We start from the raw sequence: 15,838 nt of genomic DNA on the forward strand, positions 1-15,838 counted from the left end.
TATTGGCCAGAGAGGAGAATCGGGTACATGGTGGACATTCGCGCCAAGTAGTAATTTTTTGTTGGTGATAAGTTCCAAATGTGACAAACTCCTTTATCATTTTCTAATAATCATGGAAGCGAAAAATTGATGTCTCAATAGCGATATCTCACGAATTTCCTGCTCCTGATTTTCCTCCTTTGAGTAAATTTTAAACCAAAACAAAATTAAGTTCTTAAATGAATTCTTTTATTTTGACTTGCTACATTCAAAATATCCTCAATTTCCGTTCCAAATTTTTAGGCACAATCAGCAACAACATGGATATCTTTCTCTAAGATTTTCTTTTGAATAAAGATGTAAACCAGCTATTACTTAAATTAAGCGATTGTCCATTTTTTCAATTCGGAACCTTTACCTGAATCCAAATTTTTCCAAGATGGCTATGTAAAACTCTGTGTACTCTAAAAAATAGTCAATTTTTGTACAAATTCAGTAAAAATAAACAAAATGTAATTTAAATCGCCTAAAAATATTGAGTAAACTTTAATAAATTTAACGTTTAATGGTATTTACCAACCAGTTAATAATAACATATTATCCAAAATTGGGAAATAAACTGGATATAACTATCCTAATTACTTTTTCTACAATTATTTTTGAGTATTTATGACAATAACTGCAATCAACCCAACTTTGCACAAATAAGAAATAACAAATGGAATTAAAATGCTCCAAATTCAACAAATATTGAAAATTGTATAATATTTTGTAGCACCTCAATAAGGTAATTGAAACCCGTCAGATAGTCGTGACGTGTACTATGAAAACTACTGAATGATGTTTAAAAAACGTTAAAATTTAAATGTTAAATCCAGAGAATTACGTTTAACGTTAAAATTCAAAGAGAAATTATATAAATATATTACGTAAAACTGCCATAATATTACGTGTCTCACTGATTTAAAGGTTTGAAAATACTTTATGAATTAATGCGGCCAAAGTTGTTCAACGCTGCAGTCGGAAGATGTCATTAACGGGCACAACAATTATAAACACAAAACATAACTGATGATTATGCACAACAACTACATGAATAAGCACAACTATATTATGATTTTCACATGAAGCAGCTGCACAAACAAAAGATGGATTTAATATTTGAATTTGTGAGTTACCAAACTTCAAAACAAGATTGATTAGAATAACGTTCTCTTAAATTTATATGAAATTCATTTTCAGACGTATTACATAATTTAAGGCGGAGTATTTTAAACCTTTGCATCGGGGCTTTTCACCTGCAACGGTAGAAAGAAGTTCCATTTAGCTCATATACGTATATATATCGATTGATTTAGACTTCGACCATGAGATCTTCAGATTCCTATGCCTTGGTTTGGTCTGGATGATTTATTGTGATTTAATCATCCAGACAATGGCATAAAATTCCAAGTTTCGCTAAGTTGCACCATCTGATACTAAGAATATAAACCCAATCACGGTTTTTCGCACAAGGATTGGAAATGCTCGCCTCCTTCCTTTATATACTAGTAGGGGTGGAGGGGGGAGCAATTCAAATTTTATTCCATGTACATTGCTATTGCTATTTCAAAGCCAAATTTACGACATTAGATAAAGGTAGAGTATCGTTACAATTTCGACCCTGAGGTCTAAACTTGCGACCAAACCACCACCACCACTAAGTATATCTCTAGGCAATTGCGGCCCCATTTTCAAAGGACAAGCTTGTATATTCAATCTTCAGAAAATTAAGTTACTGATTAGAGATTACCTTTCAGCATTTATGGTTTTAAATATAATGATGGTTATAGGAGGAATAGTTCGTTGTTTTTTCTCCTTAGTGGTAAGTTTATGCTGATATTCAACAATATTCACAATATTGTATAATACTGCTGAACATTGAATAACAATATTCACAATATTGTATAATACTGCTAAACATTGAATAACAATATTCACAATATTGTATAATACTGCTGAACATTGAATAACAATATTCACAATATTGTATAATACTGCTGAACACTGAATAACAATATTCACATTATTGTATAATATTGCTCAACAATGAATAACAATATTCACATTATTGTATAATATTGCTCAACATCGAATAACAATATTCACGTTATTGTATAATATTGCTCAACACTGAATAACAATATTTACAATATTGTACAATATTGCTGTACACTGAATAACAATATTTACAATATTGCTGTACACTGAATAACAATATTTACAATATTGCTGTACACTGAATAATATTATTATATAATATCACATAATATTATACAATATTATGCAACAAAATGTGCTGCCTAGGCGTGGTGTACAACAATGTGTAAAAAAAATTCAACTTACGCTTCCATTGGCTATTCTTTGCTCCGGAACTCAATTATCAGATTCTCCTTTCAGAACTGATTTTGACTCCAATGATGAATGCTCAAAAAGAAGTACACACATAGTTTCGCCATGCATCGACCAATTGACAACACGATCGCATTTTTTCTGAGTTTGGAACATATCGAAAAGTAAAGGATTATGATCAAATCGAACGATTTTAATTTCATTCTAAACATCAGAAATTTTAAAATAAGAAGGGCTCTCGCCCTCTCAACAATTATAAACTGAATCAACATTCGCAAAGGCTCATTTCTTATTCTTTTTAGAACTGATAAATAAAGTAAAAATATGAAACATATGTCACAATGAGAGGCCAAATTACAGAATGTTAACATTCTGAGGTGAATGTTGGCACTATAATCCTGCGAATATCAGATGATGACTACTTAAGTATTGGCATTTACATTTAAAAGGTTTCAACCTTTCACGGTAAAATATTCAAAAATATCATAAAATAGATAATTAAGAAAGCGATAGATTAAATTCCATATCTTGTTTCAAAACCGTTAATAAATATATATATCTTATCATATACAATCACTTAACAAGTAGTATCATTTAAATGAACTTACCTAATTTTATAAGAGAAAGAAAAAAAAAATGAATTTCTGGCTACTAATAATATATATATAGCAGATTTTTTTCACAAACATTATTGGCGATCTTTTATTTCATGGCAGATACACACACACACAGATTATATATATTATATAACCGTCGAATTCTTTCCTGATTGCGATCTAGTTGTTAAAATGTAATTGTTTCTTCCACTAAATTTGAGAAATTGAAAATAGCGCCGTTTTTTGTAAAGCTACAAAACAGAGAAAAAACTCAAAAAAGGATTGTTAAGTTCGTAATATTTTTCTTAAAAAATATATAACCTATCACACACACTCTGTTCACTACGTATATATGTCAAATATATGTACAAGTTTTTTATTTGTACATATGTTTAATCTGACAAATGAGAACTATGTCTTAAAAAATATATATCACGTAAAATTCATGACTACAAGAAAGTTTAAGAAACGCAAACAATTTCTTCCTGATCCAACAAGTAATGACAAGTTTCGAAAGCAAAATTTCATCAAGATTCTTTTTTTTAAAAATAGGACTTTTAGGGGGAAAAGATAATATTTTTCCCCTATCTTCACTTCATCATGTATAATCTAAACTTCAACATCATTCATCCTCATCTCATCAACCATAATCCGAAACATATTTCCAGCGAACATCCAGACAGAATATATGATATATTATAATTGATGGGATATTTTAAGAAATCTTTTAGAGATTAAAAAAAAAAAGGCAACAGACAGAAATAAAAGTAATGTGAACTTGGATTGACTAAACAAATAATTTTACTGTATTAATTATTCAATTATATATGTTAAAATCCTAAAAAGTAGAAAAATTCATACGTAGAACTTAATTTAAAGTTAATTAATTTTTGTCTGGCACATTTCTGAGCTACCAAATTTTCAAATAAACATTAATCATTTACTTTTTCCTACTTAAGAAAATTATTAATACTTCATTGAATAATTACCGACTATAATCCCAGAGAGGGACACTTCAGACATGCAGATGAAAAGGTTGGTTCTCGCTTCTCGGTAGAAACAACATTGCTACGAGGTCTTATTACTTTCACTCCGATACGAGGTCGTACCTCTGTGTAAGAAATGGAGACATGAAACTTTCCTCAGTGTATAATTTGTTAATGTGACAGTTTGTAATTTCAAAAGAAATAACAAGATGGATAATTAATAAATATTTTATTACAAATGTTCTTCGCGTTGAATAATCAATCATCTCATGAAATATAAGACAGAGCGAATCTACAGTCAAATATTAATTGAAGTATGTGAAGTTAATATTTCGATGTATAACCAGCGGAATGCTTTCCCCCAACCTTTCTCGCATGATCTCTAACAAAGGTCTTATCCACGAAACCACACAAAAAATTATGGACCTTGATTAAGGCAGTGAATGTCTTGTATGGCACTGCCAAACAATAGTTAGAAAATATTAACCATTTGCGTAAATACAGTATTTTCACTAAATCAATTGCTGATCCTTGGCGAGGGTTTTTTTTTTTTTTTTTTTTTTTTTTTTTACGATTTTTTGGCATTTAGCAAGTGGCCCCGAAAATAGAATTTATGTTTCAGACGCCTTTTTCCTAAACAACGGAATCAGAAACTTGACAAAAAAAAAAAATTGCACTTGTAGTCACAAAATCCCATACCACATTTGATATATTTAAAGACATTGCAATTTTGAGGAATGGCTTTTATATGCCTCTGACAGTATAGACATCAGAAGGTCAACCTTGGTCCGGATTGTTTCAAAATTTAACAGGTTAAATTATAGGTTTTAAATCTGTGTATCAAATTTTATCTATCTAGCTCTCACCATTTTGTACTTATCGTGTTAATTACATTCGAACGGCTCAATTTTGCACAAAATTTTGGCAAAAATCCATAAATTTCATACGAAGAACCAAATTCCATCCGTCTAATTCAAAGTGTTGGTTATCTTTGTCATTGATATACGGACAGATAAACATAATTATAAAAATGTGTTTTTTTCGAATTTAGGAAATTTAAAATATAGAAATTCGTCAAAACTTCGAGTTCAGATTTTTTAAAGATTATAATACTTTCTCTATACTTCGTGTACAAAAAAGTAAAAAAAAAAAAAAAAGTAGCGTATAGGTCAAAAATTGGACATGGATTTTAAAAATCCAAACTAGACATAAAGACGATTGGATTTCCATTTTTACACAATAACAGCATTATAAAACCTACAGATAATTTCAATTTTATGTTCTGCAATAATCACAGTTAATAAATTGAAATATTACCAAAACCAATGGTTTCCTAAACGTAAATCATAACGTTTTATGTCAAGACATAAAACGTTCCTTATAGGAGCATCATGGAATATTATGTATATTTTCTACAGTTTTATTTATTTTAACCTAATTTACACAGAACCGATTATAGACTAAGCTGTAAAAAGTATTTACAGGAGCTCAACAAACGGACCCTTGAAAAAAAACAAGAAAGAAATACAACATGGGTGTCAAATCGCCAAATTTGTCATTTGGCGTCGCCAGTCATCAACATCAGCATCGAAAAAGTTTGGAAGACACTGACCTAGAGCTTTTTTCCTAATTGTTTTAATAGAATAATCCCTATGCAAGAAAAACAAAACTAATTTCTCCTCATTTACTCAATAGAACTAATTATATTCAACTAACTTTAAAAGCAATTCAAATCGATCTCCTACGCTAACTTTTCCACTCCATTCAGTGTCTACCGCAATAACTCACATCATTAATTCCGTAATTAAACACCCACCTCAAAAAAAAAAGTCACCTAACAACCGTATAATGGCGCAATATCCTGAATCCGTTACTGCAGCAATGGCTCAAATTTCACGGCTCCACAAAAGCACATAAACCCACACTAATCTCCGTCGAAGATCGACGTTCCAACACAGGGCGTGGTGGGTGTGACGTCACATCCATCCCGGGGCACCAGCACACGTCATTAGGGAGCAATCGGAGAAGGGGCCCCCATCCGATTGTCGAAAGACCCGGGGAAATCTGATAAGTGGAGGTCGGGGGTCAACCGACTGAGTTGAAAAAAAAAAGAAAGAAAAAAGTCTTTTTTGGTATTTTTGTTTCCATACCCTTTGGAAATAAAAACATTTTTTTGCTCTGTGTCAGAGAAGTTTAGGGTAAATCGCCAAGTGGCTTTACGGAGGTTTTGGATTTCAAATTAGTGTCCCTTTGTGTTAATCTGCCGCTCTCGTCTTGTCTGAAATGTCTTTCCGAACGCTTCTCCTCCCCTACTTTGCTTCGTCATCTTCGTCTCTTCTTTTTATTTATTTTCTTCGTCTCCTTCGCGGATTTTCAGACTATGTTGCAATTCGTGGGTGATGCTTTGACTCACCTTTAAGTGGCGAATCTCAACTTAAAAAACAATTAACTAAAAAACTAAACTGAATTGATAGACGACTACTTCTCGGTTAAATCACATTAAACGACTATTTTTTTCCCCTCCTTCTAATAAATAGTACCATGAATACCAATTACAGATCACCATGATAGGAAGAACTTTTGAAAAATCGTTCAATACAGCGGCAGAGTCAATACAGAAAAATAAAGTAAAATAATAATTCTGCAATAAAAAGGCTGTTTAAAAACAAAACATATATGCGTATTCTCCACATAATTAACCCCTTAATTACAAAAGTACGGAATTAAATCTTAATCAAAACTATTCCAATTCGATAAAGAAAATTTCTATTCAAATATATTATATTATTAGTATTATAATTTTACAAGTATTATATCTTATGTATCTATATATATATTACAAGTATTATATTTTTAGTGGATTTTCACCTCTATATTTATTTTCTCCATGTCCATGTATTTTCAAATTGTGTTACTATTCGTGGGTAATGGTTTTAACCTTTCTTTAGGAGATGAATTTCCACTAAAAATCACTTACAACTAAACTGAATTAATTAACAAGTAAACCTTTTTATTAAATATTAAATGTATATGTTCCCCCCTCTGACCATTAATAGTACGGCCAGAGCGGTAGTCATTAATAATACAGATAATTATGACAGAACTTGATAAAATATAGACGCTCTTTAAATACAAAAGTATAATATAGTGAAATGAATATAATAATTTGTTGCAGTAGAAATTCTTCTACAACAACAAAATCTCAACAATCTGATAAAATACGAAAATCATCTCAAGTCTAATTTTGTATTCGCATATTTTCCACATTACTAAATTTAAAAAAAAAAGAATAAGATTAAAATTTACCCAAAACTTATACAATAATGAAAATTACTGTTCATATATAATGTAACAGCAACATTTATATAACTTCTGAAAAAGGGCCAATCGTAAGCAATATAATTTTGTATGGAAAACGAAACAAATACAAAAAAATTCTCAATTATCCATGGCTGTTGATTAAAAAAATGTTCTTAAAAACTGCGATACAAAAGAGAAGCCCGAATGAAAAAATAAACCAGTAACTCGTAAGTAGAAAATATATTGTCTATTAAGTCCTAATTATAGTATATGAAAACTCTGCTGTGACTTAAAACGTTCAGAAAAAAACAAATATACGCAAAATTCTTATAAATCATTCTGCTAACTTTTCAGCTTCTAAGAAAAACGGGAATTAACAATGATATAAAATTTCCAAGACATTCATTTCTCTATATTGACTAACTTACCATGACTGTTTTCCATAAATAGTATACTAAATCTTCGGATATAAAACAAAAACGATCCTTATATAACTGTTGATTTCCACCTAGAAATAGAAACAAAATTTCAATTAAAATACGATGTTACAATTTTCAAACAATCAAAAGCTACAGTAATGATTAAAAAAGTTTTGTGGGGCCAGACATGACAAAGGCTTAGAACAGAAAAAGCATAAAATAATGAACAGTGCCAAATATAAACACCAGAAAATAAAGTATGATTAATTAAACAATAAAATGAATAAATTTATACAAAAAGTGAATGAAACATGAAAAACATTGTAGAGTTATAATATAAAAGGAATCGATTTCAAGAATAAAATTTGACTCGAAAAATGTTGAAATCAGCATTTAAGCGGAAATGTGTAATATCTATAGAACAGTAGAGTCGAAGCCGGAGGACGAAAATAAATATTGATTAATGTTAATTACTTATCAAAAAATCGTCTTAATATTCTAAGCTCAACAGAATCTGAGCGTCAATATATCGCCTAAACAATTAAAGGTAGATATCGTTATAACTGTAAGATGAAGAAAACGATTGTGTGCGGTAGCTGGCGCACGTATAAATCTGTCGTGGTCACAAAGTCATCCATGTCGAGAGTAATACCACTGGGGGTACTGGATCAGGATGTGATCGTTCCCTGATTCAGGTCTAAATTACGATCTGTGGATGAGTGAATGAAATGCATGAATGAAGTCCGCCCCGTAAAAAGGGTTATGACGTGTGTGTAGCTAAGTCGTACTCTTGGCCCTAGATGGAGCTACTGAAAAAACAAGAAACGCACCCTTGGTTTAAAATCACTGAATTGTCTGTCAGTCATTGGGCTTGTCTATGACAAGTGCCATTAGAAACAACTACACAACAAGGAAAAGGTATCTGATATTAGCGAGACGAAAGTCACAATTTATTTTCTAAAATCTAAATAAATACAGATTAATTATTTGTCAAAAAATCGTCTTACCTCATCAAAATTTGAAAAATATATCGTCTAATTAATTAAATATAGATATCGTCATAGTTGTAAGAGGAAGATAAAGCACATGATATCATTGAGACAAAAGCCAGAATTTATAATCTAAAATATATATTTAATTGAATATTTTCATTATTATACCATATATAATATTAGAATAACATTCATTGTTAATTTACTTCCATCTTTTAACTGAGAGTGGGACATGCCGAGGAATTCTAGCTCAGATATTATTTTCATCATTGACTTCTCATGCATTTCAGTAAGTTAGTTAATGTAACTAAAGTCATATCACTGACTCTCCTAAGACACATGGATAAAGAAAACTGAATGACCGGACTACCGCAAAAGCAGCACTGGTGGGAACTGTGGTTGAGTCCTAATGGTCGTCACCGACCACGGTACAACCTTTCCCGAAGGAAGTAAGTCCCGTCATCGATGGGAGTAGCCAGATCCCCCATCTTTTTGGTACCCTACAGGATGGCGAGATCCAATCACCATACCGGAAGCATTTCATCCTCTTTTTAAGGTGCCCCCCGGGTCTCTTAGTAATCTAACTAAAACATACTAAATCAAGCCAATATTTAAATTAATATTCCTCTCGAAATATATTTGGAGTTTGGGCAAAATCGACACAATTTCATCTGTTTTTCATAGCAGAGTATTAAAATTTTGTGTTCATATCTGTCATAGCAAAATATTATGGCTCAGAATCTATCCGAAAACTAAATTGGAATTTTCTCATTTAAATAAAATTATTCACATTAAAAGCCCATTCTTAGACCTTCGACTATTACGAGCCATCAACTTCCTATTATTTGAAGTCTCCTTATTCATGTCAGAACTTAGAACATTGATGGAGGAAACTGGTATAATTCTTTACAAAATTTTCTGTTTTATAGTTTTCCCAGAATGAAAATTAAATTAAAACATTTTCGAATTACATTAGTGCACAAGAAATCGCTCTTATAAAAGATATTAAAAGGGGAATGCATATAAAATAAAGTATTAATCCAATTTGTTTTCATTTTCCAGATTAATTTCTCTTTCGAAGTTGTAACAGAATTGCAGCGGATTGGTATGGGCGAGGATAGAACCTGGGACCTTGTGGTTCTCAGCCCAGTAACATGACCACAATACAAAAGCAATTGCTCGTGTAGCGTAGCTGTTAACTGGCTTATAAGTTTTCACCACAGAATCATTTTTATCCTCATAACGCAGTTAAGTGGGTTATTAAAAACTTCAAAATCTTTCAAAATCTTTTGTCTGCTATAATGATAAAGTCACTTTACCAATAAAATTTTTCGTCTACTACAATGATAAAGTCCCTTTATCAATAAAATTTTTTCGTCTGCTACTATGATAAAGTCACTTTACCAACTCTTCCAGATAATGTCACATAGATGATTCTTAAACCTTAATATCAAATTTAACAAGCAAAAAAGTTCAGTTTTACAGCGGAGTTTCTGTGGCATCGGTTCTCAAACAGTTTATAGTTAATCTTAAAGGAAAGCCACCTGGCCCTTGTAACTTTATAATAAAATTCTTATAGTTCATCAGTATCTTTCATTTGATATTAGATTCCAAAATCAAATATACCCACTGACTCTTCGAAACAGAATTGAACTGGGGTTGGATTTTAAAGGCACAAAGGCCAAACATGGATATGCTGCACCATTCCGAAACAGAGGTATGAAATTAAAGACTGTTCATCGTTCGTTTTGAGGAAATGCAATAACTAACCTTAAGATTTTTTTAAGGCAGCCTTTTGACGGAATCTCAACTCCCATTATCTTCGAACCGACAATCAAAGTAAAGACATCTGACCATTGTAACTCAATAGTATGATTCTTATGTTTGATTAGTGTCTATTGTTTGACAGTTATATTGCAACATCAAATATGTTCACAGTTTCCGGAACAGTGATATCATGTTAAAATTTGTTCAGCCTTCGTTTTGAGCAATATGCAATAACAAACCTTAGGATCTTTTTATAGCGGATTTTTGATAGAATCCCATCTCAGTCCTCATTGTCTCTGATCCAGAACTCTATATAATGTCACCTGAACATTGTAATTCTAAAGGATTCATGCATGTCATTAGTTTCTACTTTTTGATAATTAGATGCCAACATCAAAAATGTCAAGAGTTTCCCGAAAATGTAGAGATAGAGTAAGACAATTTTTGGGACAAGAATTAGATATCCTTCGATTTAGGATCCTTTTTTTTTTATGGTGGACCTTTGATGGAATCCAATCTCAACTCTCATTATCTTTGATCCAAAAATAAATATAATGTCACCAGCCCATTGTAATTCTAAAGAAGGACTCATATATGCCATTAGTTTCTGCTGTTTGATAATTAGATGCCAACATCAAAACTGTTGAGAGTTTCCAGAAACTGAAGAATCAAGTAAGACAATTTTTGGGTTAAGCATTAGATATCCTTCGATTTAGGATCCTTTTTTTTAGGGTGGACTTTTGATGGAATCCAATCTCAAACCTCATTATCTTTGATCAGAAAATCAATATAATGTCACCTGACCATTGTAATTCTAAAGAAGGATTCATGCATGTCATTAGTTTTGATATTTGATAATTAGACAACACGTCAAGAATTTCCCGCAACTATAGAGTTCAGGTTAGACAATTTTTGGAGCAAGCGATACTAATCCTTCGATTTGGCGATATACAACAATCAACTTTAAGATGCCAAATGCAACGAAATCGATACTAGTATATATAAAAAAAAACCTACAAAGGGCAGATATGAGCTATGAAAAAAATAACTGGATCGTATCTGCAAATTACAAATAATATATTCCACGTGAACAAAACGTGATTATGTTGCTTGGCCCCTATGATCTCTGCAAGAAGTTGTAAGCAACAAGAACTGAAAAAAAAAAAATATCCATAGACTTAAAATTTAATGAGGGCATCAACTCTTCTTTTGTTCTAATTGCGCGAGTAAACATTCTCTTCGACGCTTCAGGATATCTATTGCGCGCTATCCTATTTCTTAATTTATAACAAGGACAACAAAGCACAGCGTGTGCCTCACTCTCCGAAATCCCAGCAGGACACAAACCCAGCAAAAGTACCGTCATGCTTACTGGATCAGAACCTCACTTAGTAGCCAATTAAAGAAGTAAATTAAAGAAAAAAAAATCAGTTACGATCTTAACGAAAGATAACACGTGTTCCAATTCAATAAGAACGATGGAAAAAAAAGATGATGAAAAAAAAAATGATTCAAGTACAAAGTAAACCCAGCTACTTAGAACAACCGTTGTTGTCTTCAACAGGTCTTTATTTTTTTTATTATTAATTTGGTATTACAATTCTATTAGCACAATTGCCTAGTCAAGGTTAGAGCCCGCATAACGGGAACAAAACTCTTTGTTGTCGATAATCCGAAACGTGGAATCAGAACCGCCATCTTGTGGCAGACGCGGAAGTTCCAGTCGAGTTGAAAGTCTTAAATTCGATCCTCGGTAGCCATGTTTGTTCTGTCCAGAGCGTTAATTTATTCGAATACAAATTGAAGAGACGATGAAGCCTCTTACTTCAATTACTCGTGCTGAAAGTAAGATTTAAGAACACGATAAGAAAATATGAACTCTAATTATCGAAAACGGTCGCAATTTTTTTTCTAGGGATTGTTATTTTTTTGTATTTTTAGTCGGATGTTCACGTGATATCGTTCGCAAAACATGCTTCTAATTGCTTAAAATTAAGTAAACAGGATGCAGAAAAATAAATGTCAGAGGAAAATAAATCTTGCACTTTAGGTCCACATTATTATTTTCGAGAAAGGAGTAAGCAGTGGTAATAAATGCATCGTTTCAGTTCGCGTTAACTTAAAAAGTGGCCTTCTCTAATCATGAATGACTAATTTAAAAGAAAAGGACTCATTTCTGGCATCTAAATCTGAAAAATGCATTGCAATGTAATTAATCATTTGGATAGATTTTACGCACCGACTTCCATGCAGCTGCAAGATGAAGAAATCATACCCGTAAGTGTGGTTTATTCATGCATTGATTATTCTGTTAATATGAATTGAAATTTGAAAACGATGTAATATATATAAAAAAGGAAGAAATTCACTCTCTCTCTTTGAATCATTTTTCAAAGTTCGAATATGATTTTTAGAATATGTAATATAGCATGAATTGATAAGAATCATCCACAAGCATTCCGTCAATCAATAACATCAACAGCTATTGAGTCACGATTGAATATGACTGTTAGAATACGTCATATAACATGAATTGACATGAATTATATCAATCTGTACCACCAACGAGCATTCCGTCAATCTATATTATCAACAAGCATTCCGTCAATCTATATTATCAACAAACATTCCGTCAATCAGTAACATCAACAGCTATTGAGTCACGTTTGAATGTGACTGTTAGAATACGTCATTTAACACGAATTGATATGAATTATATTAATCTGTACCACCAACGAGCATTCCGTCAATCTATATTATCAGCAAGCATTTCGTCAATCTATACCATCAACAAGCATTCCGTTAATCTGTACCATCAACAAGCATTCCGTTAATCTGTACCATCAACAAGCATTCCGTTAATCTGTACCATCAACAAGCATTCCGTTAATCTGTACCATCAACAAGCATTCCGTCAATCTGTATAATATTGATATGGACAAACCTTGGGATTACTCCAACGAGGGTTTAAGGTATTTGGTTTAAAATATTGTTTCACCCCTAATCATATTTAATTTTAGAAAGATTGAAATAATTGTAATAATGTCACCTTCCCTTCCCAAGAACGCAGCAAAGGCATCGACACTCCCCTTGTTATATAATTATCTAGAGCTTCAATGGATTGTAATAAGTTACCAATATATTCGGCAACAATTCTCCGTTTTTCAGATTACGGTTGTGACTTTATTGCAAATATAAAAATAACTGTTTATACAGCTACTTTAAATCATCTATTATTTCTAATTACTGAATACTATATATTTTAATGATCGAAGTGATATATTCAAGCTTCTATAACATGGTTAATTCTATTCTGTTGCAAAGGAACCGTGTTAGAGGAAATATGGCAAAATGCTTAATATTAAGTCTATGGGAATCATATTCCTGTGATGTTTCAATAATTAGGAAATCTTTCAGTACATTTAGTATGATATTTTTATGAGATTACTGCATTATAGGAAGGGTACCCAAACTTTTTACTATGTTTACGAAGAAATATATTTCGAATTGTAGAAAGTTCCGATGAGCCACAATGTATATGCAATAGACTTTATCTACGTTTCGAGATATTTGGTACAAGCTAATAATAGATTTCAATGACGTTAATTGCCAAAATCAGAGTAGTATAGACGAATACTTTGACGTTAATTGCCAAAATCAGTATGTTGTATAGACGAATATTTTGACGTTAATTGCTAAAATCAGTATGTTGTATAGATGAACAAAAATTCCAAAACTACACAATTTAGAACTAGTTACGCAATGCCGTGCTGTTAATGGATTAACTGCATATTTGAGTCAATGCATGCGCAATGTATTTTTAGACTTCGAATGATAAGAAATGAGATAGCAACTGATCTCAATAAAGTTAACAGGTAAAATCAATCATGTATCAGGTAAATGGAGCTCCCAAAATTACACAATGCCGTGTTATGGAAGGGCTTATTCTACATTAGATTCAACGCATACGCAACAGACTTCATCTAAGTTTCGCGCGATACGGAACGAGATATCAATCAATATTAATGAGTTTTATAGGTAAAATAGGCCATATATCGCATAGAGGAACATGAATAAAAGTTGCGAAATTATACATAATGCCGTGTTTGTAGAAGGGTTAATTGTATATCAAATTAAATAAATTGACAATGAACTTCGTCTGGAATTTAATAACATTACAAAGTAAGTCATATCACTGACTCTCCGACCCGCCCGAAGGCACACGAATAACGAAAACTGAATGACTGGACCGCCGCAACAGCAACACTGGCGGGAACTGTGGTTGAGTCCTAAAGGCCATCACCGGCCACAGTACAACCCTTCCCGAAGGAAGTACGTCCCGTCATCGATGGGAGAAACCAGATCCCCCACTTTTTTGTGTACCCTCCACGGTGGCGAGATCCAACCACCATGCCGGAAGCATCTCGGGAGTTAACATAACAAGTTAAAAAAACAATAATATATTATGTAAATGAATAAAAACGAAGTTTCAAAAATTGTACCAATTTAAAGAATATATTACAAGTAATTGTCAATTTTTGATTTTATCGCCTGGCTCCGACATTTCATTAACTTTCAGCCTGTAAATTATTGTTCTGCTAAATTACAAAATAAAAAGTGAGTGATCTTAAAATTTAATTTTTACAAATACGATAATATAAAAATACACATATAATCAATTACTTCTGAATGTTGTTATACTTACTCGTCGAAATGGTACAAGCAAAATTTCATTCAGAACATACGAAACCTCTTCATACAGAACCTAAACATCAAAAGAGTCATTGTAAGTTCCTTTTTTTTTAAAAGTCATCATTACGACATTTTTGCATTTAGTCATTGTTTTAATTCTGAAATCGTAGGATTGAATTTGCCATCATTTTAGTTGAAATATCTAACTGAAAATTTTATTCAATAAATTCCATCATCTCGAGCTCACAATATAGCCAAAGGTTAAAAATGTAAAGAAATTGAGATCGAAAAAAAAAAAGACTTTAGTACATTTAGCAATGTTTCTAAACTTTTGCAATTTAAGGCGCCTTTGAAAAATCCAGAATTTTAAAAGCTACCATTAGTGAATCCACGATTTTTCCAAGGTAAAATATCTAGTACTCCAACAAGTACTTTTCGAAAAAAATTCTTAATAGTTCTTAACTATCTTAAATAAAATTAAGCACAATAAAGATTATATAAAACTCCACTGGATTAATTTGTAATAAATATAATAATCAATAGATTGTTGAATCTGTTGATCATTTCGCACTTTCTGAAACTGTATAAATAAAATGAACAGATCTACCCTTCATAGTAGAAACTTCCGGAACCTGACTCTGACGCTACATAGTAAGCCAACCAACGTCTTACATTGCATTGGCGTACAATAGTTACGAAAAATTAAACTTTGGCGT

At 31.9% G+C, this 15,838-nt stretch overlaps 1 long non-coding RNA gene across 1 annotated transcript in view; it reads right to left on the reverse strand.

Annotated features, from left to right (window-relative positions):
* LOC129983690 (uncharacterized) overlaps positions 1-15,838 on the reverse strand; it is a 96,994-nt gene that overhangs the window by 28,084 nt on the left and 53,072 nt on the right. Inside the window, exon 4 of the long non-coding RNA XR_008785436.1 lies at positions 7,681-7,760. This is a non-coding gene — a long non-coding RNA (uncharacterized LOC129983690). The remainder of the gene's footprint in view (positions 1-7,680; positions 7,761-15,838) is intronic.

The sequence above is a fragment of the Argiope bruennichi genome, chromosome 9 (assembly GCF_947563725.1).
Source record: "Argiope bruennichi chromosome 9, qqArgBrue1.1, whole genome shotgun sequence".
NCBI lineage: Eukaryota > Metazoa > Arthropoda > Arachnida > Araneae > Araneidae > Argiope > Argiope bruennichi.